General features: G+C 44.1%; 1 long non-coding RNA gene across 1 annotated transcript; it reads left to right on the top strand.

Annotated features, from left to right (window-relative positions):
- The first annotated feature begins 2,027 nt into the window (after positions 1 to 2,027).
- LOC130315469 (uncharacterized) lies at positions 2,028 to 5,849 on the top strand. The gene is made up of 3 exons (XR_008862953.1): positions 2,028 to 2,102; positions 3,205 to 3,277; positions 5,554 to 5,849. It is a non-coding gene; the product is annotated as an uncharacterized LOC130315469 (long non-coding RNA).
- The last annotated feature ends 19,310 nt before the right edge of the window (positions 5,850 to 25,159 follow it).

A 25,159-nucleotide genomic window follows, 5' to 3' on the forward strand; every position in this document is an offset into this window, starting at 1 on the left:
CTTTTTCAATAGACTGACAGCAGATTTAAGACATAACTGTACTGTAAAGAAAAATCTATAAGTTAATGTAATAAATCACATACTATAACTGATTATTGCCATTTAAAACTATGAAAAATACATTATGTTGATTATAAAACAGAAATACAGAATGGAGACAACCGTCTGTGGCTCAAGCTCGACTGCCCATTTCTTTGAGTGGCCCCTCAATGTTCTGGAAACGGGTGGAGGATATTGTCTCCATTAGAATGGGTCCCCCTACGATGCTTCGGCTGTTGATCTGAAGTGCATTCTGTGCTTTGGAATCTCGGGGGCAAACTGTATTTCTGTTATTAATTTTTAGTTTAGCAATTCCCACCGCAACATGGTTAACCTCTATCCTAAATTTCTGCACAAAATTGATAAAAGACATTCCAAGAAATATTTTGCCAAATAAAAATATATAAAATATTGATGAAGTTGATGAATAATAATAACAACAAAAATAACAGTTTTTGTTTAAAAAACAAATAAACAATAATAATTTATAAAATATTTTGCCCCTGCCCCCTTCCCCCCCCAAAAAAAAAACATATATTACCTTTAAAATTTATGAATAAAGAAACAAAAAATAACACATACCCCAAACATTGTAAACACAAAACCCCCAAAAACCTAACAATAGTGTCTGTCAACATCATCCTGGGAGGTATAATACACTGCACTACAATAGAAATAAAAATCCCTATCATCTATATCTCAATGGGTTCCATCTTTTCTTTTGTTCTTTTTCTAATGCGGTTTTATAATCCCTGAGACAAGTAGTTCTGGCCCTAGAGTGTTATATATTAGCGTCTGTAGCATGTATAAGGGACATGTTATCATACCTGTGTCTTTTTATAGGTGATTAATGCCCGGTGAGAGGGTGAAAGGGACCTATACCCCCGTCAGCTGCAGGAAAGGAACAAAGAGACAGGTAATTAATATTTATATTAATTACTGATAACAATCAGGCTAGATACATCTAAACCTGCAAAGATCTCATAGTCTTTACCTTATACATGAAGATATATGTGTTTTTAATAAGTATATCGTCTATAGACAGCTTCTTATATAACACAACCATGTCTCAGGTACAGAGATTAGGAACATTTATGATTTCTAATATCTGTTTTTTATTTGTAGTAATCCCTTTTTCAATAGACTGACCGCAGATTTAAGACATAACTGTACTGTAAAGAAAAATCTATAAGTTAATGTAATAAATCACATACTATAACTGATTATTGCCATTTAAAACTATGAAAAATACATTATGTTGATTATAAAACAGAAATACAGAATGGAGACAACCGTCTGTTGCTCAAGCTCGACTGCCCATTTCTTTGAGTGGCCCCTCAATGTTCTGGAAACGGGTGGAGGACATTGTCTCCATTAGAATGGGTCCCCCTACGATGCTTCGGCTGTTGATCTGAAGTGCATTCTGTGCTTTGGAATCTCGGGGGCAAACTGTATTTCTGTTATTAATTTTTAGTTTAGCAATTCCGACCGCAACATGGTTAACCTCTATCCTAAATTTCTCCACAAAATTGATAAAAGACATTCGAAGAAATATTTTGCCAAATAAAAATATATAAAATATTGATGAAGTTGATGAATAATAATAACAACAAAAATAACAGTTTTTGTTTAAAAAACAAATAAACAATAATAATTTATAAAATATTTATAAAAACATATATTACCCTTAAAATTTATGAATAAAGAAACAAAAAATAACACATACCCCAAACATTGTAAACACAAAACCACCAAAAACCTAACAATAGTGTCTGTCAACATCATCCTGGGAGGTATAATACACTGCACTACAATAGAAATAAAAATCCCTATCATCTATATCTCAATGGGTTCCATCTTTTCTTTTGTTCTTTTTTCTAATACGGTTTTATAATCCCTGAGACAAGTAGTTCTGGCCCTAGAGTGTTATATATATTAGCGTCTGTAGCATGTATAAGGGACATGTTATCATACCTGTGTCTTTTTATAGGTGATTAATGCCCGGTGAGAGGGTGAAAGGGACCTATACCCCCGTCAGCTGCAGGAAAGGAACAAAGAGACAGGTAATTAATATTTATATTAATTACTGATAACAATCAGGCTAGATATAACATCTAGACCTGCAGAGATGTCATCGTCTCTACCTTATACATGAAGATATATGTGTTTTTAATAAGTATATCGTCTAAAGACGGCTTCTTATATAACACAACTGTGTCTCAGGTACAGAGATTGGGAACATTTATGATTTCTAATATCTGTTTTTTATTTGTAGTAATCCCTTTTTCAATAGACAGAGCGCAGATTTAAAACATAACTGTACTGTAAAGAAAAATCTATAAGTTAATGTAATAAATCACATACTATAACTGATTATTGCCATTTAAAACTATGAAAAATACATTATGTTGATTATAAAACAGAAATACAGAATGGAGACAACCGTCTGTGGCTCAAGCTCGACTGCCCATTTCTTTGAGTGGCCCCTCAATGTTCTGGAAACGGGTGGAGGACATTGTCTCCATTAGAATGGGTCCCCCTTCGATGCTTCGGCTGTTGATCTGAAGTGCATTCTGTGCTTTGGAATCTCGGGGGCAAACTGTATTTCTGTTATAAATTTTTAGTTTAGCAATTCCCACCGCAACATGGTTAACCTCTATCCTAAATTTCTCCACAAAATTGATAAAAGACATTCGAAGAAATATTTTGCCAAATAAAAATATATAAAATATTGATGAAGTTGATGAATAATAATAACAACAAAAATAACAGTTTTTGTTTAAAAAACAAATAAACAATAATAATTTATAAAATATTTTGCTCCCGCCCTCTTCCCCCCCCAAAAAAAAACATATATTACCCTTAAAATTTATGAATAAAGAAACAAAAAATAACACATACCCCAAACATTGTAAACACAAAACCCCCAAAAACCTAACAATAGTGTCTGTCAACATCATCCTGGGAGGTATAATACACTGCACTACAATAGAAATAAAAATCCCTATCATCTATATCTCAATGGGTTTCATCTTTTCTTTTGTTCTTTTTTCTAATACGGTTTTATAATCCCTGAGACAAGTAGTTCTGGCCCTAGAGTGTTATATATATTAGCGTCTGTAGCATGTATAAGGGACATGTTATCATACCTGTGTCTTTTTATAGGTGATTAATGCCCGGTGAGAGGGTGAAAGGGACCTATACCCCCGTCAGCTGCAGGAAAGGAACAAAGAGACAGGTAATTAATATTTATATTAATTACTGATAACAATCAGGCTAGATATAACATCTAGACGTGCAGAGATGTCATCGTCTCTACCTTATACATGAAGATATATGTGTTTTTAATAAGTATATCGTCTAAAGACAGCTTCTTATATAACACAACTGTGTCTCAGGTACAGAGATTGGGAACATTTATGATTTCTAATATCTGTTTTTTATTTGTAGTAATCCCTTTTTCAATAGACAGACCGCAGATTTAAAACATAACTGTACTGTAAAGAAAAATCTATAAGTTAATGTAATAAATCACATACTATAACTGATTATTGCCATTTAAAACTATGAAAAATACATTATGTTGATTATAAAACAGAAATACAGAATGGAGACAACCTTCTGTGGCTCAAGCTCGACATTCCCTTTCTTTGAGTGGCCCCTCAATGCTCTGGAAATGGGTGGAGGACATTGTCTCCATTGAAATGGGTCCCCCTACGATGCTTCGGCTGTTGATCTGAAGTGCATTCTGTGCTTTGGAACCTCGGGGGCAAACTGTATTTCTGTTATTAATTTTTAGTTTAGCAATTCCCACCTCAACATGGTTAACCTCTATCCTAAATTTCTGCACAAAATTGATAAAAGACATTCAAAGAAATATTTTGCCAAATAAAAATATATAAAATATTGATGAAGTTGATGAATAATAATAACCACAAGAATAACAGTTTTTGATTAAAAAACAAATAAACAATAATAATTTATGAAATATTTTGCTCCTGCCCCCTTCCCCAAAAATAAAAAAACATATATTACCCTTAAAATTTATAAATAAAGAAAGAAAAATAACACATACCCCAAACATTGCAAACACAAAACCCCAAAAAACCTAACAATAGTGTCTGTCAACATCATCCTGGGAGGGATAATACACTGCACTATAATAGAAATAAAAATCCCTATCATCTGTATCTCAATGGGTTCCATCTTTTCTTTTGTTCTTTTTTCTAATGCGGTTTTATAATCCCTGAGACAAGTAGTTCTGGCCCTAGAGTGTTATATATATTAGCGTCTGTAGCATGTATAAGGGACATGTTATCATACCTGTGTCTTTTTATAGGTGATTGATGCCCGGTGAGAGGGTGAAAGGGACCTATACCCAAGTCAGCTGCAGGAAAGGAACAAAGAGACAGGAAATTAATATTTATATTAATTACTGATAACAATCAGGCTAGATATAACATCTAGACCTGCAGAGATGTCATAGTCTTTACCTTATACATGAAGATATATGTGTTTTTAATAAGTATATCGTCTATAGACAGCTTGTTATATAACACAACCATGTCTCAGGTACAGAGATTAGGAACATTTATGATTTCTAATATCTGTTTGTTATTTGTAGTAATCCCTTTTTCAATAGACTGACCACAGATTTAAGACATAACTGTACTGTAAAGAAAACTCTATAAGTTAATGTAATAAATCACATACTAAAACTGATTATTGCCATTTAAAACTATGAAAAATACATTATGTTGATTATAAAACAGAAATACAGAATGGAGACAACCGTCTGTGGCTCAAGCTCGACTGCCCATTTCTTTGAGTGGCCCCTCAATGTTCTGGAAACGGGTGGAGGACATTGTCTCCATTGAAATGGTTCCCCCTACGATGCTTCGGCTGTTGATCTGAAGTGCATTCTGTGCTTTGGAATCTCGGGGGCAAACTGTATTTCTGTTATTAATTTTTAGTTTAGCAATTCCCACCACAACATGGTTAACCTCTATCCTAAATTTCTGCACAAAATTAATAAAAGACATTCCAAGAAATATTTTGCCAAATAAAAATATATAAAATATTAATGAAGTTGATGAATAATAATAACAACAAAAATAACAGTTTTTGATTAAAAAACAAATAAACAATAATAATTTATCAAATATTTTGCTCCTGCCCCCTTCCCCAAAAATAAAAAAACATATATTACCCTTAAAATTTATGAATAAAGAAACAAAAAATAACACATACCCCAAACATTGCAAACACAAAACCCCCAAAAACCTAACAATAGTCTCTGTCAACATCATCCTGGGAGGGATAATACACTGCACTACAATAGAAATAAAAATCTCTATCATCTATATCTCAATGGGTTCCATCTTTTCTTTTGTTCTTTTTTCTAATGCGGTTTTATAATCCCTGAGACAAGTAGTTCTGGCCCTAGAGTGTTATATATATTAGCGTCTGTAGCATGTATAAGGGACATGTTATCATACCTGTGTCTTTTTATAGGTGATTGATGCCCGGTGAGAAGGTGAAAGTGACCTATACCCCTGTCAGCTGCAGGAAAGGAACAAAGTATCTAAGTGTCCTCCTTACCCCTTGATAGTCTTCCTTTTATTCCACTAACTTCCCTCCTTTGTTCAGTGCCCTTAGGACGTTAATTATTTCGTTAATTAGGATGTTATATTTCATTTTTTGTCCGTATTGCAGCTGTTAAAATGATGGTCCTTCCCATGCTACTTTACATTTTTGAGACTTTATCGGTCTGGGTCCTGCATGCTGCTCTCCGCTCGCTGTACTCAACCATTTTTAATTTTATTTGGGATGTCAAGCGGGACCGTTTGCTTATGTCCTAGTTGTTTGCCAAGTTTTTGTTACAGTGGGTCGTAAAAATAAAAAAATGTAATTCTGTTGTAACCCCTGATTTTTTATTTTTACAAGGGGTTAATGCAGAAAAAGCTCCATAAAATTTGTTACCTAATTTCTCTTGATTCTGGAAATACCCATATCTGGATGTAAGTCGGGGGCCATGTTGCCGTTACACAGCCCCCATGGTGCCAGAACAGTGGAAACTCCCCACAAGTCACCCCAGTTTGGAAACTTCACCCCTGCAGTGAGCATTTACACCCCACTTGCATTTGACAGATTTTTTGGAAGATTGCTTTGCGTCCACATATGGGGTATATCTGTACTTGGAAAAAATTGTGTTACAAATTTTGGGGGACTTTTTTCATTTTGCCTTTTATGAAAAAGAAAAGTTGGGGGCTGCACTAGTTGGGGGCAACACCAGCATGTTAGTGTAAAATTATTATTTTTTTTACACTAACATGCTGGTGTTGCCCCATACTTTTAATTTTCATAAGCAGTAAAAGAAGAAAAAGACTCCCAAAATTTGTAACACAATTTCTCTCAAGTACTGATATACCCCATATGTGGACGCAAAGCGTTCTGCGGGCACACAACAGGGCTCAGGAGTGAGAGAGCACCATGTTCATTTGAGGCCTAAATTAGTGATTTCCACATGGATCCTTGCAGAGATTCTAAAATAAACTCAATAGAATAAACAACCACATGTGACCCCATTTTGGAAACCACACCCCTCAAGAAATGTAACAAGGGGTTCAACAGATTTTTTGGAACAGTAGGCTGTGCATATGTAAATTACATTTTTGATACTACAGACCACTGTTCCAAAAACCTTTCAGACATCTGTGGGGGTGTAAATGCTCACTTCACTCCTTGTAACATTCCATGAAGGGTTTAGTTTCCAAAATGGGGTCACATATGCTTTTTTTTTTTTTTTGCGCTTATGTCAGAAGCCACCAATGAGCAAATCACCAATTTAGGCCTCAAATGTACATTTGCTGTCTCCTGAGCCATGTTGTGCACCCACACAGGGACGTGCACAGACATTTTGAAGGGCAGGGGCTCAAGTAAAAAAAAGAGGGCACTTTTCATAAATTAAAAAACGTCTGCCAGACTTAATGGGCAGATGTGCTGCGGCCCAGGGACACAGTGGACTCCCGCCGGGTCTCCTCGACATTCCTATGCCCATAAAAGTTGGTGTTTTTGTAAAATCGAGTCAAGAACAGTTTCTATGAAGGTCTGCCATGTGTATATACACTTTGGCTGTGCTGTCAGTCTTATTTACAGAAAACATGTGACAGCTGCCCTATAATATACTGTATTATAGATTAGATTTATACAAAACCTGTGCAGAGAAAGAGCGGTGCAGTCGCCCATAGCAACCAATCAGATCGTTTTGCAGAGGACTTTTCCTCTGCAAAGGTTTTAATAAATCTCCCCCTATATGCCCCCACCTGAGCTCTATATGACAGAACCCATCACCAATCACCCAGCACCCATCACCAATCACCCAGCACCAATCAAACAGCACCCATCACCCATCCCCAATCACTCAGCACCCATCAACAATCACCCAGCACCCATCACCAATCACCCAGCACCCATCACCCAGCACCAATCACCCAGCACCAATCACCCAGCACCCATCACCAATCACCCATCACCAATCACCCATAACCAATCACCCATCACCAATCACCCAGCACCCATCACCAATCACCCAGCACCCATCACCAATCACCCAGCACCAATCACCCAGCACCCATCACCAATCATCCAGCACCAATCACCCAGCACCCATCACCAATCACCCAGCACGCAGCACCAATCACCCAGCACCAATCACCCAGCACCCAGCACCAATCACCCAGCACCAATCACCCAGCACCCATCACCCAGCACCAATCACCCAGCACCAATCACCCAGCACCCATCATCACCCAGCACCAATCACCCAGCACCCATCACCCAGCACCCATCCCCAATCACCCAGCACCCATCTTATGCAGGAATCTTCTCACAGCCCTGGTTCTTACACTGAAGAGATGGACACCACACTAATATATACTTACAGTCTACAATATACTAGAGTTGGCAAAAAAAGAATAATAAATATACAAAGACGTCCATGCATAGCACAGCATACAGGATGGAGGCAGGGAAGCTCCGCCTCCATTGCGCACAAGACTGACTTCGCATACTAGCAATGTGGGGCAATACCTAGAAAATGGAAAGACCAATTTTTGTATACTGCACTGTAACCTAGTGCATTGGGTTTAGTGCGAGTAAACAGCCTGTCAGTTTCCCTTTAATTATATACCTTACCCCCCTTAATGATCTATATACTGTGCCACCATTCATCTATTGATTCCCTATATACTGTGCCACCATTAATGAACTATATACTGTGCCACCATTAATGAACTATATACTGTGCCACCATTAATGAACTATATACTGTGCCACCATTCATCTATTAATTCCCTATATACTGTGCCACCATTAATGAACTATATACTGTGCTAGCATTAATGAACTATATACTGTGCCACCATTAATGAATTATATACTGTGCCACCATTCCTCTATTAATTCCCTATATAATGTGCCACCATTAATGAACTATATACTGTGCCACCATTAAAGAATTATATACTGTGCCACCATTCATCTATTAATTCCCTATATACTGTGCCACCATTAATGAACTATATACTGTGCCACCATTAATGAATTATATACTGTGCCACCATTCATCTATTAATTCCCTATATACTGTGCCACCATTAATGAACTATATACTGTGCCACCATTAATGAACTATATACTGTGCCAGCATTAATGAACTATATACTGTGCCACCATTAATGAACTATATACTGTGCCACCATTAATGAACTATATACTGTGCCACCATTAATGAACTATATACTGTGCCAGCATTAATGAACTATATACTGTGCCACCATTAATGAACTATATACTGTGCCACCATTAATGAACTATATACTGTGCCACCATTAATGAACTATATACTGTGCCCCCATTAATGAACTATATACTGTGCCACCATTAATGAACTATATACTGTGCCACCATTAATGAACTATATACTGTGCCACTATTATTTAACTATACTGTGCCACCACTAAGGGTGCGTTCACACGTGCATATTTTCTGCTGCAGATCTGCTGCAGATTTGCTTTAGCAGATTTCTCTACCCATTGTCAATGGGAAGCAAAATCTGCAGCAGATCTGCAGCAAAAATAGGAACGTTTGAACGCACCCTAAGGATCTATACACAGTGCCAGCATACACAAAAAATATAATGTTCCAATATAATGAAATATATACTGTGCTTCCATAAATTCCCTATATACTATGCTTACATTCCTCCAATAATTCCTTAATAATGTGCTTCATACAATAAATACAAGCACATAACATAAAGGCACATACATTACATAGGTCATATACACACATACAGTACATAGGTAATATACACACATACAGTACATAGGTAATATACACACATACAGTACATAGGTAATATACACACATACAAAGAGACACTGACACATACATACAGGTACAAATATACATTAAGAAACATAAATACACAGACACACATATAACATGGAATATATACTAAAAGATACAGCCAATAAGCACATCATACATACAGGTACACACATACAATCACTCACAGATATATACACACATACATACATACACACACACACACACATACAGATTCACTTGCTCATATACATACACACATACATAGATTCACTTGCTCATATATATACACACACACATATACATACATACACACATACATAGATTCACTTGCTCATATATATATATACACACACATACATAGATAGATTCACTTGCTCACATTATATACACACACATATACATACCAGTGGCGTTGCGACCCGGGTGCGGGGGGTGCGGCCCTAACCTAATGGGGTGACATCAAGACGCTCCGCAGCACCTCCCTCCCCAGCTACACTGACACCCCCCTACTGTGCCCGACCGGCCTCCCATCCGTCAGCACCCCCCCCTGCCTTTACCTGCGCTGTGTGTGTGCGGTGCGCCCGACCATCAGCAACCCCCCCCCCTTTCAGTGCGTCCGTCCGTCATCACACCACCCCCCTCACCTTCACCAGCACTGTGCCCCGCCTCCGCTCCCACGTCTGCGCCGGCCTGACGTCACACCGCATGGCCGCGCAGGGGGACGTCAGTTACGTCACTCGCAGGGCGCCCAGTGAGAAGGATCGCTGCGCTGGATGGGTGAGTGTGTGTGTCTGTCTCTCTGTCTGTCTGTCTCTATCTATGTTTGTGTGTGTGACTCTGTGTGTGTGACTGTGTGACTCTCTGAGTGTGTGTGTGTGACTGTGTGTGCGTTTGTTTGTGCGACTGTGTGTTTGTGTGACTGTGTGTGTGACTGTGTGTTTGTGTGACTCTCTGAGTGTGTGTGTGACTCTGTGTGTGTGTGTGTGACTGTGTTTGTGTGACTGTGTGTGTGACTCTGTGTGTGTGTCTGTCTGTGAGTGTGTGTGTCTCTGACTGTGTGTGTGTTTGTGTGTGTGTCTCTCTGTGTTGTATGTGGGGTTTTTTGTGTGTGTGCGTGTGTGTGTGTGTGTGTGTGTGGGGGGGGGGGGTTGAACCAGCGATCCAATGTGGGGAGACTTTGACCCATTGTGGGGAACCTGCAAGGGAACATGCGGCCTAATGTGGGGAAACTACTACCTAATGTGGGGAGTCTATTCTACCTAATGTGGGGAGTCTATTCTACCTAATGTGGGGAATCTGTGCTACCGAATGTGGGGAATCTATGCTACCTAATGTGGGGAAACTGCTACCTAATGTGGGGAATCTGTGCTACCTAATGTGTGGAAATTGCTACCTAATGTGGGGTAACTGGTACCTACCTAATGTGGGGGAACTGGTACCAAATGTGGGGAATCTATGCTGCCTAATGTGGGGAAAAGATGCTACCTAATGTGGGGAAACTGCTACCTACCTAATGTGGGGGAACTGCTGCCTACCTAGTGCTCCCCCCCTGGCAGTAGCACCCTCATCATCCACCAGAAACACCCCCCCCCCCCAGCAGCACCTCCATCAGCAGATCCTGTCAGGAGGATGATCCTGCCGATGGATGATGGGGGTAATACTGCCAGGGGGGATGGCCAGTAGCACCCTCATCATCCTCCAGCAACACCCCCCCCCACCCAGTAGTAGCACCCCCATCATCCACTAGCAACACCACCAATACCTCCCTCCCGTGGTAATAGCATCAGCTAACAGATGTTGAGGGGTGTTACTGCGGTTGTGGTATTATATTCAGAGGGTGCACTGTATGGCAACGTTATATTCAGAGGGCGCAGTTTGTGGTAGTATTATATTCAGAGGGCGCAGTGGGTGGTAGTATTATATTCAGAGGGCGCAGTTTGTGGTAGTATTATATTCAGAGGACGCAGTTTGTGGTAGTATTATTAGAGATGAGCGAACTTACAGTAAATTCGATTCGTCATGAACTTCTCGGCTCGGCAGTTGATGACTTATCCTGCGTAAATTAGTTCAGCCTTCAGGTGCTCCGGTGGGCTGGAAAAGGTGGATACAGTCCTAGGAAAGAGTCTCCTAGGACTGTATCCACCTTAGCACCTGAAAGCTGAACTAATTTATGCAGGAACTGCATCAACTGCCGAGCCGAAAAGTTTGTGACGAGTTGAATTTACTGTAGTTCGCTCATCTTTAAGTATTATATTCAGAGGGTGCAGGGGGTGGTAGTATTATATTCAGAGTGTACAGTATGTGTTGGTATTATATTCAGAGGGTACAGTATGTGGTAGTATTATATTCAGTGGGTACAGTGTGTGGCTGTATTATATTCAGGGGTACAGTATGTGGCAGATTTATATTCAGAGTGTACAGTGTGTGTTGGCATTATATTCAGAATGTACAGTGTGTGGTAGTATTATATTCAGTGGGTATGGTGTATGGAAGGTTTATAATCAAAGAGTATAGTGTATAGTAGTATTATATTTAGAGGATACAGTGTCTGGCAGGTTTATAATAATAATTGTTTTCATATAGAGGATGAAAATGCGCTGACATAGTGAGGAGACGTCTGGGCGTCACATTCTACAGACAGAAGTTTTAGCTGGACCAGGCGGTATGTACCATCTGAATTAGATAAGGGAAGACTATAGAGAAGACGTCACCTGTAGTCACTGATATCATTGTTCATTCTCCTCTCTATGTCCTATCAGACCTGTAGTCCCTTGTCAGTTCTACAGTTAGGTCAGTGAAACTACAACTCCCAGCATAACCTCACCACTGCTCAAATGGAAAACATTTTTTTAATCAACTGGTGCTACAAAGTTAAACAGATTTGTGAATTACTTCTATTTAAAAATCTTAATCCTTCCAGTACTTATTAGCTGCTGTATAAGCGATTCACAGGAAGTTATTTTCTTTTTTAATTTATTTTCTGTCTGACCACAGTGCTCTGTGCTGACACCTCTGTCCATGTCAAGAACTGTCCACAGTAGGAGCAAATCCCCATAGCAAACCTCTCCTGCTCTGTACAGTTCCTGACATGGACAGAGGTGTCAGCAGAGAGCACATCCTGTGGTTTCAGTGTGTGCAGCTGTCGGGTGTGGCTCCATTTGCTCTCCAGACTTCCAGGCAGAGAAGCAGGTTTTTACATCGGGCTTTCCCAGGAGCGTGGCAGGCTCCTTGGGAGGGCTTTCCTGCATGGAGCCTCGGGCTTCTACCTCTCATTCCCGGCTGGCGAGAGGGGGGAAGAAAGTGTCTACAGCCGGATTCAAGGTCGGGGTGAGACGTTCCAGCAGGGCCCGCAGAAATGTGGAGCCCACTCCCCTGACCGGATCAGAGGGACATAAGGCATCAGCAAAGACCAGCGGTCCTTCTGTTACCCCGGAACCCCAGCAATGGGGGGCACGGGGACCAAGGGAGTCATTGGCGACATATGGCTCAAGGATACAAGCAAAGATGGCGGAGTACGAAGAGCTGGGCAGGAAGCTGCGGAGTCTGAGAGAGGACCTGAGATTTGCCCGCTACCAGGCTGACCAGGGCCCTACAGGTAAGAGGCAGAAGTTCACTGCCCAGGTGCGGGCTCTGAAGATAGAGGTGGCGGAGGTGGAGGAGGCCAAAAGAAAAATCTCTGAGGGAGCAGGATTCCTAAAAGAAAAACTGGTTAATGAGGAGAGATTCAAGGAAAGGAAGTATGGTGCATGCTGCCCTCAGGAGAGCAGTGAGGAGGAGGAGGAAGGAGGGGAGGAAGATGGCGGAGAGTCGGCTGTGGGAAGTGAAATGGATGCCACCCCTAGTGTGTGTGAGCCCCAGCCCCCCCAAGATAGCTACCCTGAGCCCGCCCAGGTGGCGCTACCCTCCAGTGATGGGGAGACAGAGGAGAGCGGTGAGGAGAAGCTGGCCAGTGGGGGTTTGCTGCAAGCCATTATACAGCAGGAGTCCCCTACCCGTATGGAGGATTTTACCTTTGGTGAGGATCTCGGTAAAGATGATCTAGTAAAGAAAAGGAAGAAAAGGCAGAAGGTTCAGGAGACTGTGACTTATGTGTTTCGTCCTTTCCAGCAGTCTGGGCCAGCTGTAAAGTTGGTTCAGACTGCTGGGCCCCCCAAACTGCCAGTCCCCGTTTCTGTGGTGAAGCAGGGCCAGAAAGGGGGTTACAGCATGGCGTCCAAGACGGCAGAGGACGCAATAGAGCCAGCAAGTCCTATTGGGCTTAAGGTGAGCAGCCCTGGTGCTGCGGGAGCGCCCCAGTGTGGTGGGGGGCGTGTCCAGGCAACAGGGGCAAGCTATGCTACTGTTTGCTCGGGGAGCGGTTCCCCGGGTGTTGCTGGCACTGAGGGGCACTTCCCTGTGAGGGGGGGGAGTGTCCAGATAAGTGATATGTCTGTGTGCTTGGGGGGCGGTCCCCCGAGTGCCGTGGACATTACCGGCGCTGCAGGGCACTCCTCTGTGAGGGGGGGGAGTGTCCGGGCATCGGGAGTGGAAAACGGTCGGTCTGTGTGTGCTGTGGGTGCTGCGGGGCACTCTCCTGTGAGGGGGGAGAGTGTCCGAGTGCCAGTGCCAGCCTCAGAGCCCATGCAGTCGGGAAGACATGATGATGGCGTTGTGGGAGGAGCTGTTGTGCGCTCGGAGGGGCAGCCCCAGGCTCAGGCAGTAACATCGCCCATGGAGGAGGAGCCATCAGAGTCGACCCCAGCAACAGCAAAGCCAGCAAAAAAGACTCTGTTAAAACCGGCAGTACTACAAGTCCCAGCCAGCCCAGGATATGTTAGGCACGGCGAGAGTGTAGGGGGTGAGGATGATGGGTGTGGTAGTGTTGTGAATGAGAAGAGTGCATGTGGGAGTGTTAGTGGAGTGAATAATGGTGGGAGTAGTGGTGGTATGAATACAAAGTCTGGTATGGATGATGAGAATTGTGGTGTGAATGTTGGTGGGTGTAGTGGTGTGAATGGTGGTCCTGGGTCTGAGTCTGGGTCTGGTTCGGCTGCCCCCCCGGTAGTGACTGCTCCTAGGAGCTATGCTCATGTCGCTGCCGGGGGGTCCCCCTCTCCATCCGGCCCCGGGGGTCAATCGAGGTAGAGGGAAGGGGTGAGGTCGACCTGTCTTTCTGGATAGAGAGGCACGGTTTGGGGGCATTCCGAGAGCAGAATGGGGAGGTGGTCTGGTCCCTCCCGACACCCGGGCAGGACAATAACCGTAGGAACGTGGTCCGTCTGATTTGGAGGGGCAAGGATGTGTGCCCGCCTCGCGCTAAAGTGGTTGAGCTCCTCCTCCAGATGGAATTCAGGGCGAGTGACATCTTTGCCCTGATTCACCCCTATGGTTCGTCCGAATTTGACGTCAGTTTTGTTCGACCGGAGGGTCTCGAACTCTTCTGGTCGAACTACGAAGTGCGAAGAATGAGCCCGGCTGGCGGGATTTTGCTGTAAAGGCTATTTCCCGTCAGAACTCAGTCAAGAAAGTGACAGTTTTGACTCGTAACGAGTCACTCTCCTGCTATGACATCATGACCTGGCTGGGACGGTATGGGGATGTGACGGACATGCCCAAGAAAAATCTAGATGAGCACGGGATCTGGTCTGGGGCCTGAACGTTTTCCGTCAAACTCAAGCGTTCAGGTAGTACAGTTGCCCACATTCCGTCAGCTGCCTTCCTTGGACGTGACAGAATCCAGGTCTTTTACCAGGGGCAGCCTAAGGTCTGTCACAGGTACGGTAGCCCCACCCATTTTAGTGCAGCCTGTACTGTACAGGTTTGTGCTTTGTGTGGTGGGGTGGGTCATCTGGCTGCATCCTGCAGACAGATCCGGTGCCACCTGTGTGGTGTCCTCGGGCACCCTTTCAGCCGTTGTCCAAGCGCCTTCGCCCGTGCTGGGCCGGGGAGAGCTGTGAAGTTGCCCCGGCTGGGGAGGGTACGAGCAGGGATGGGGGCATAACAGGACTAGTGACGAGGAAAAAGGGCCCCGCCAAACTAAGGCGGGAGGAAAATCGTAAGAGGAGTAGGGAGCTGGAGAGTGCCCAGGTGACTGGGGTAGCTCCGGCCCCTGCTTCTGAAGCTGGCCCTGTAACCACTGAAGCCCTGGGGGAGAACATGCTGGATGAGGAGATCAGGAGGCTGCGCAGAGAGGAAGGCAAAATGGCCGACCCTTCTGATTCCTCCCACTATGAAAGTGTGGATGAGGAGAGTGGGGAAAGGCCAAAAAAGAAAGACAAGGGCAAAAGGAAAGGGAGAAAGAAGAGGTCGGAGCCCTCTGTTAAGCCTTGTACTACGGACCAGGTCCAAAACGGAAGCCTGACTGCCCCCCCTCTGATTGACCTGTCAAACCGGTACCTCGTCCTCGATACCATCTGGTGAGGGCAGGGTGCCTAGTATGAGAGAGCCTCTGGGGGGAACTGGGCCCTGTCCTGCGGAGGCATCTTCCTCGGAGGGCAAGGCTAGACTGGGGCCGGATGGAGACGGGGACCACATGGACCAATCAGAATCTAAGAAAAGGTCCAAAAGTGGTCCTGCCCTTTCCTCTTCTTCAGGGGATGAGGGGGCGAAAAAGAAAGGTAAGCAGAAGTAAAGGTGTGGCCGTCTAACTCAATCACCCATGATGGCGGCACTCACCCCACTGACGCTGGCATCTATTAATTGTGCCAGTATAAAGTCTGATACGGCTAGATTCGCAGCCTTCGATTTTCTTGGCCGTGTTGAAGCCGATATTTTCTTTTTACAGGAGACCAGGTTGTCAGATCTAGCCTCTCTGGTGAAAGCCAGAAGAGAGTGGAGGCGCGGGCCCTCCCACTGGTCTCTTGCGGCTGAGCCGTATAGTGGGGTGGCGGTCCTTTTTACCGCTCCGGTTGAATGCAGACGGGTTATTGAGTTAGAAATGGGGAGGTGCCTGATCTTAGATGTCCTCATGAAGGGACAAGAGCTCCGGCTCATAAACATCTATGCCCCACAAACTAAGCTGGGCCGTAAAAATCTTTTTATGAGGATTAAGCCCTTCCTTTTTACAGGCCGGCAGGTGATCTTTGGAGGGGACTTCTATAATGTCACGAGGTCCCAAGATAGGAGAGGCTCCAATGGTCCGCTGGATTGCGATAGTGTGGTCCTTAATAATATAGTTAGGGAAGCTCGCCTAGAGGACGCCCACATCCGGAGCCCCTCAGGCCACGCGGGTTTCACCTATCATCAAGGTAGTCGCAGGTCTAGGATAGATAGGTTTTATTTGAAGGAGGAAGCCGTCTCTTCCGCATTGTCCGTGGTTGAGGTGGAATTCTCCGATCACTGTATGATTTTGTTTTCCTTGAATGTTTCAGAGACCCCCCGGATGGGTAAAGGTTATTGGAAGCTGAATTCGTCCCGCCTGGAGGAAGCAGAGATAAGACAGTCCTTTGAGGATTTTCTTCAGAGTCAGGTACCTTTACTGGGCCTTTGTAGTAGTAAGTCAGAGTGGTGGGAGATATTCAAGAAGCGGGTTGCGGGGTTCTTCCGCCAGCTCTCGAGCCTCAGGTCCCTGAACAGGTATCGCTTGTATCAGGGTCTGAGGAGGAAACTCGAGCTCCTTGTCTCGACTGGAGGTAGTCGGGAGGATATCTCCAGAGTGAAGTCCTTGCTGATGAGGTGTCAGTACGATAGGCACGCATCTTTGGTTTTTGAGAGGGATTTCGGGAAGTACCGCTCGCCCGACCCTTACAGGAACTGCAAGATGTCAGTGAGTAGTAAAGTAGTCTCAGGACTGGTTGATAGTACGGGATCCCTGAATCGGTCCAGATCAGGGATCCTGGAGGTCGTCAGATCTTTCTACTTGCACCTCTTGGGGAGGAAGGATCTAGATCGAGACAGGATGTTGGCTTTCCTGGCTGAAACCATTCCTGAGCCAGGGGTAGACCCCTCTCTTGATGTTTTGGCAGAAGATATCAGGGAAGAGGAAGTGAGACTGGCGATTGAGGGGCTCGCCCCCAAGAAGTCGCCAGGTCTGGATGGCTTAACATCCGAGTGGTATAAGACCTTTAAGGAGTCTTTAGCTCCCCTCTTGACCAAGGTATTCAATGAGTGTCTCTCCTCGGGCACTCTGCCAAAGTCAATGAGGAGGTCGGCCCTGATTCTTCTCTCAAAAGGTAAAGATCCTAGCCGTATTGAGAATTGGAGGCCCATAGCTCTTCTCAATACGGACAGGAAGCTTCTGGCCAAGATACTGTTTAATCGGCTGGTGAAGTTTGCACCCCGGCTCCTTTCGGGGGCTCAGCACTGCTCTGTTCAAGGCCGAAGCACCTTAAGTGCTGTCCTCAGTGTCAGGGAGGCAGTGGAGCGGAGTAGTGCGGGTCTCTGGAAGGGGTACTTACTGTCCTTGGATCAGGCCAAAGCATTTGATTGGGTGAACCACGAGTACCTCTGGTCCGTCCTCCTGAGATATGGCTTACCGAGTACTTTCGTGAATTGGCTTAAGATCTTGTATGCCGGGGCAGAGAGTTTCCCACTGGTGAACGGGTGGTCTGGCCGCTCTATTGAGGTGGGGTCCGGAGTCCGTCAGGGTTGTCCTTTGAGCCCGCTTTTATACGTGTTCGCGATTGATCCCTTCGTCCGGAGGGTAGATCGTGGGCCGTTGGCGGGAGTCGGGATGAGTCTGGTGGAGCTGGATGTCACCCAGAGAGTGGTGGCGTACGCTGATGATGTCACTATTTTCGTCTCCTCGAGGGAGGAGGTCGATGTGGTGATGTCAGAGGTGGAGCGCTACTCGGAGGCATCCGGGTCCAAGATCAACCGGGAAAAGTGTGAAAGTCTCTGGCTGGGAGGGGGGGATCCCACGTTTGATCTCCCGCACACCCTCCCAGGGCCCCAAGACTCAGCAAAAATTCTGGGCATCACATTCGGCCAGGATGATTATTCCACCAAAAACTGGGACGGTAAGCTCCATGATGCCACTCAGAGGGTGAACCAGTGGAAGGGTTGGTCTATGACCCTCAGGGAAAGGGTGCACCTGATCAAATCATACCTGCTCCCCTTGTTTATCTATCTGGGCAGTGTATGTATCTTGCCAGATGCTTACTACACTAAGGTCTACAGCCTGTTTTTCCAACTGTTATGGGGGAACAGGTTGAACCTAGTCAAGAGGGAGGTTACGTACCGTACGAGGAGACTAGGGGGTTTATCTATGGTAAACCCTGTGGTGTTCTTAACCAACACCTTCTTGAAAGCTAACATCTCGAACCTCTGGAAAGAGAAGGCTTCTCCGTGGGTACTCTCCTGCAGGGAATGGTTTTGGCCTTTCTTCCAGGAATGGGAGAGAGGAGGGCAAGTGAAGGACCTCCGTACACCACATGGATATCTTCCGGCTTACGCTACCCCGACTCTGAAGGCGATACGTCGGTGGGGTCTGGGAGTGTGGGAGATCAGGACCCAGTCAAGGCAGTTCCTTGACAAACGGGTTCTGTTGACCCACTTCCAGAAGCCTCTGGCGCTCAGGGACTGCCCAGGTCGGGATCTGAGGGTGGGGTTGTATCTTTTAAACTTGAAAAGGATCCCCCAGAAGTTTTGGGACTTGGCCTGGCGCTGCTTTCAGGGGAAGCTAGGTGTAAGGGACAACCTGAAGTACAGGAACTCTGATGACCGGGGGTGTCCCCGAGAAGAGTGTGGACACGCTGGAAAGCATGGACCACTTCCTGCTTCATTGTCCCTTTAACGTAGGGGTCTACAACCGGGTGGGCGCTTCCATCGGCTGGAGTCAACTTGCCGGCCTTACCTATTCGGAGTGGGCTTATGGGGCATTCAGGACCCTCGGTGGCCGAGATCGGGGCACTTTATTTTTAGTCAGCTTAGTGGTTAAGTATCACACGTGGAATGCACGGTGTTTAGTGTCCACCCAGCAGAAAGTCCTCTCCGGGGTGGAGGTCTGTAGGAACATCACCGGTGACCTCGGGAAGATCAGGTCTTTGGAGTATGGCAGTCTTGGTACCAGTAGGGCTTCTCTCCTATGGAGAGGGTTTTCTTTTCATGTGCCCTAGGTACTAGACCTTTTTGGTAGAGTACCTTTATTTTGGTTAGGGACAGGCATACAGGTATAGAGATAGGGTGATAGTAGGGTCAGTTTTAATGAAGGGATAGAATTAGGGAGAATAGTAGGGGGAATTAGGGAAAGAGTTTAAATTTCTTCAGTGTATCAGATCTGCCATCCTTTTCCCTGGTGGTGGGCTGTTGCATGTGCACCATAGCTTTTTGTTTTGTTTACAGCTGATATGGTATGAAGGGCTTACAGGCACTGAACTTGGGCCTAAATTGGGTTGTGGTCTTGTATATAAGGTTGTATTTAGTTGGTTGGTTGGAGTGCTAGGTGGGGAGGGGGTATTAGTGTTTTTTATTTTTATTTTTTTATTTATTTATTTTTCTCCTTAGGGGATCTGACATGGGTCAGTTAAGGACTGGACTTAAGAACTGTACGAACGGTTATGGACTGACCCATGTACAGGAGGGGTGGTGTGGGAGAGGGCACAGTTTTAGTGTAGGATTTATTTTAGTGTTTTTGTAGGTATTTTTGTGAGGCACATTTATTATATTTCTATGTATACTGTGCTATGTATATTGTTTTATATTATTTATTTGTTGGTATATTGTGTTATGTATTTTGTTTTATATTGTTGCATTAGCCATAAGAAAAGGGCAGTCGGACCAGTTGTAGTTATGTATTATTATTATTATTATATGTAGGTGTTTTTGTCTGTGTATATATAACTTATTTAAAAAGCTTTTTTTTTTTTGATAAGCCAAGTTGTGCTGTTGTTATGTTCATTCTCAATATGTGTGTGTGTGTGTGTGTTTGTTAGTTTTGGAGATTATGCGAGTGTTATGTTTTCTGTTGCTTGATTTATTTATTTATTTATTTTCCCAAGTATGGATGATTTTGAGTTATAGCCAGGTGGTGCTGAATTTTATGTTGGTTTATTTATTTCATTTAATTAGCCAAGTTGAGCTAATAAATTTTTTTATTTATTTATTTATTTTTTATATATATATTTTTTTTTTTTTTTTTTTTTTTTTATGTTATGTGTGTGAGTGTGAATTTCATAGTTTGCTTAGGTGTATAGGTATAGTATAGTTGTAGTTTGGTATATTTTAGAATTTATTAAAGCTGGGCTGGCCGGTTAGGCAGGGTTTAATTTTATTTTACATTTCTGTTGTAGCTGGTTAAGCTTGTTTTGTGTTTCTGTTTTTTGGAATTGTTTTGTATTTTTATAATAAAAAAGAGTGTCAGCAAATAGCACTGTGGTCAGACTGGAAATAACTACACAACTTCCTGTGGAGCATACACCAGCTTATAAGTACTGTAAGTATTAAGATTTTAAATAGAAGTAATTTAAAAATCTGTTTAACTTTCTGGCACCAGTTGATATAAAAGTAAATGTTTTCCAGTGGAGTACCCCTTTAAGTAATTCTGGGAGCAGTATATTTAAATGATGAAAACTTCTTTAACCCTTTCCCATTCTGTGGCAACTGGTATATCTGATTATTATACTGGAATTTCTCATAATGCGCTACAACAGTGGTGTCTGTCACAAAAGGCTAAAAACTTACTGGGGGGAGGAGGGAGGTATGGGAGTGACACCATTTTCTACCGCACCGGGTGACACCAACCCTAGCAACGCCACTGTATACATACATACATACATATACATAGATTCACTTGCTCATATATATATACACATATACATAGATTCACTTGCTCACATATATATACACACACACACACACACACACACACACACACACACACATACATACATACACATATACATAGATTCACTTGCTCACATATATAGGCACATACATAGAGATAGACACACACACAAACACACATATATATGCACCTCACACTGACATACCGTCACTCACATATATACAGAGTCACTTACACTAAGGCCCCAGCCATCCCTCTCTGCACAGGCACATACATAGAGATACACACAAACACATACACACAAATATATATATACATACACACACACACTGACATACAATCACTCACATATACACACACACACTTTGACACAATCACTCACATATATTTACAGTCACTTACAGTAAGGGCTGCATAGACTGAATTTTGTGTCTGGACATGCAGTGGGCGGGGCTTCTCTCTGCCTCCGCTGCTCCTGTCTCCTCCGTGTGGAGAGAAGCAGAGAAATGGCAGATAATGACAGGGTGAGTGGCGCCCCTTGCTGCAGGGAGGGCAGAGCACCCTCCATTAAACCACATACAAATCTCCCCAGCAATGGATCCTTTTTACTTCACCTGTCACCCTGCAGCTCTTTTTGTGAGGGCACTAGAGGGGCAGGTGAGGAAAAGGGCAGGGGCTCCAGCCCCCCTTTCACTCCTATGTGTGCACGTCCCTGCACCCACACATTGCTTTGTGTCCACATATGGAGTCAGGGGTGGACTGACAACACTTGGGGCCCCCGAACCAAAAAAAGGAAGGGCCCACTGCCTCCTCAGTCTTCTACCACGTCCCTTTATTATATTCAGTGGGTATTGGCAGAAGTTAATTCGCCCCCCCCCCCTTTTCCCATAAGTATAAGCAGCAGTTAACACCCCCCATTTCCCCATGGGTATAGGCAGCAGTTAAACTCCCCACCCCTTTCCCCATATCGTTAAGCCCCCTAACCCTTTGCCCATATAGGCAGCAATTAAACCCCCACCCTTTCCGCTACGATGGTTAAGAAAAAATTATGCTCACCAGATATCCCACGCAGCGATCTCCTCAGCAGCAGGGCCCATGTCTTCTCTCCTTCACAGTGCAGGCACCGATGAGTGACGTCATCGGCGCCTGCACTGCATGTTGCATGGGGGGGGGCGGAGGTCACGTCTCCTCCGTGTGTAGGCCGCAGATACGGCTCGCACAGAGGAGATGCGCTCTGTTGTATGTGCGTGCAGCGCACATACAGGTGTGGTGGCCCAGTACGGGAGGTGTTTCTCCAGGTGTCCCCAGGTCCCCCTGCATTAGTTTCTCAATGGTAAATATGTTGTACTGTATAAAATGTGTTATCACCTTAAGAGTTATACCATGTGATATGCCATGTGCTTGTTACCCAGGAGGTACCAGTTACCAGGTGATTCCAGGGGTGACCTATGGGCTCCCTGCTAGTCTCCCCCATATAAGCCCTGGGTGGAGCTAGCCTCTCTCTCTTTGAGCTCTGCTCTTCTGCTAAGCTGAGGTCCACTGCAGTCGTGCCTAGTGTGTGTGTCCAGAGGGTTGGTAACCTCAAAGTCAAGTCCTGCAGCCACCATCAAGTCAAGTAAGCTAAAGTTACAGCTGTATGAGTCAAGTCAAGTCAGTCCCTGTCATTTGTCAATTCAGCGTGGTTTGCATTTAATTGTCCAGTCCTACTACGAGTCCTAGCAAGCCCTTAAGGTCTCTGCGTCACTGGTGAACTCCTTGTGCCGTGGCTGAACTGTATAGACTTTACCAACTGTCTACCCTCAGTAAAGCTACCGTTGTCAGTAACTTGGCGTCGGAGTCTTTATTGCCCCCCGTGCCTAGCCCAGGATCCAGCAGTATACCTTCAGTTGGTTTTAGGCTAAACCACGCACTGGCATCATGAATACAAGGGGTTAATGCCATCTGCCCCCAGGGTAACAACATCTGCCCTCATCACACCCCGCTACCACACAGGAGAAAGCAGCGCTGTCTGCCGGGATGAGTGTCCCGGATCCTTAGTAGCGGCGGGCCCTTTACCCGGCCGGGCCCTCAGACAACGTCTGATCCGACCATCCGGTCAGTCCTCCCCTGTATGGGGTATTTCCGTATTCAGGGGAAATTGTGTTATAAATTTTGGGGGTCTATTTCTCCTTTTACCTCCTTGTAAAAATGAAAGGTATTGGGGAACACCAGCATGTGAGTGTAAAAAGTGAATTTCTCTTACACTAACATGCTGGTGTAGCCCCCAACTTTTCTTTTTCATAAGGAGTAAAAGTAGCAAAACTCCTCCAAAATTTGTAACACAAATTTTCCTGAGTATGTAAATACCCCATATGTGGCCCTAAACTGATGCTTTGAAATACGACAGGGCTCCGGAGAGAGCTCCATGCGCATTTTAGGCATAAATTAGGGATTTGCATAGGAGTGGACTCCTATGCAACCATTGTGCTTGCCTCTTCCACTAAAAGTACCCTACAGCAGTGTTTCCCAAACAGGATGCCTCCAGCTGTTGCAACACTACAACTCCCAGCATGTTTGGACAGTCAATGGCAGTTCGGCCACGCTGTGGAGTTGTTGATTTGCAATAGCTGGAGGCTGCATTTAGTAAACAGTGCCGTACGAGCTGTTATTAATTTTTATTGGGGGGTTGGGTCGGGAGGTAATGATGCAAAGGTGTGTGTCTAGGTAGTGTTTTACTCTTTATTTTTGTGTTAGTGAAGTGTAGGTGATTTTTCTGTACGTACACACAGTCGGGTTTACAACAAGTTTTCCGCTACAAGTTTGATCCACGGCAAATTTCTCACAACTCAAACTCGGAACGGGGAACTTACGGCACCGATCTCTTTTTTTTCCAGGCCATTGGGTCACCAGAGATCCGAATGGCCTGGAAATGTCATATGGAAGGTCACAGTTTAGAGACCACTGCACAGTGGTCACCAAACTGTGGCCCTCCAGATGTTGCAAAACTACAACTTTCAGCATCCCCAGACAGCCAACCCCATGTTTCCTGCTGTGAATTTGAAGAGGAGCAGGCTCTCTGTGCCAAATTTTTGGCAGCAAATTTCCGCTGATGAAAATCCACCTCAACCCCTATTTTATAATGCAGATCTGTCACAGATATGCAGCAAAATGAGCATAATGAGCGGCTGTTCTGACTCGGATTTCAATAAGGTTCATTATTTTTCTCTAGGATATAGCATGGCGGCAGCAGCTACATCATAAGTATTTAAAATATTTTTAATGCTGCCCCCCAGGTTCCTGGTTGAAAATATAGCCCAGTGTATAGCCCAGTGTTATTTTCTTTTTTTTTTCTTCTTTCCTGCCTTCTAAGATAACTTTTTATTTTTCCACCAACAGAGTCGTATAATGGGGATTTTTTTTATTTATAGCACAACATTCTTTAATATTTTGTCTTGTAAAATGCTAGATATCACAATGGAAGCCTAACAGATCCCATTAAAAATAACACTATAAAATCATACAGTGGCCTTACCAGCTTTCTTTCTTAACCTTCCCTTATGACATCACACATGTGACATCAGTCTTTGGTTGATACCTTTACCAGCCACTAGTACAGTTCAGGCCTTAGGTATCAGAGGGAGCGCACACAAAGAGCAGATGAGGAAGAGGACAAGATGACACAGGAGAGGTACATCAATCCTAAATATTGATCAGAATACATCTAGAGTTCTAGACTTGCAAATAATGACTAGATCTTTTAAATATAATGTATCACAATAATAGTGTTAATTGTATTAAATCTAGTTATTTAACTATACACTTTGCTGATGATCACAAATGACCAAGTGTATTCTGTTTATATTCAATTCTATTATACAAAGAGTTGGGGGGGTGTATGTCCTGTATGGGTATATTAAGTCTATGGGGGAGAATCATCAAAACCTGTGTAGAGGAAGAGTGGAGCATCAGATCAGATCGCTTCTTTCAGTTTTTAGAGGCCTTTTTAAAATGAAAGAATCAATCTTATTGGTTTCTACGGGCAACAGG

The sequence above is a fragment of the Hyla sarda genome, unplaced genomic scaffold, assembly GCF_029499605.1.
Source record: "Hyla sarda isolate aHylSar1 unplaced genomic scaffold, aHylSar1.hap1 scaffold_1879, whole genome shotgun sequence".
Classification (NCBI taxonomy): domain Eukaryota; kingdom Metazoa; phylum Chordata; class Amphibia; order Anura; family Hylidae; genus Hyla; species Hyla sarda.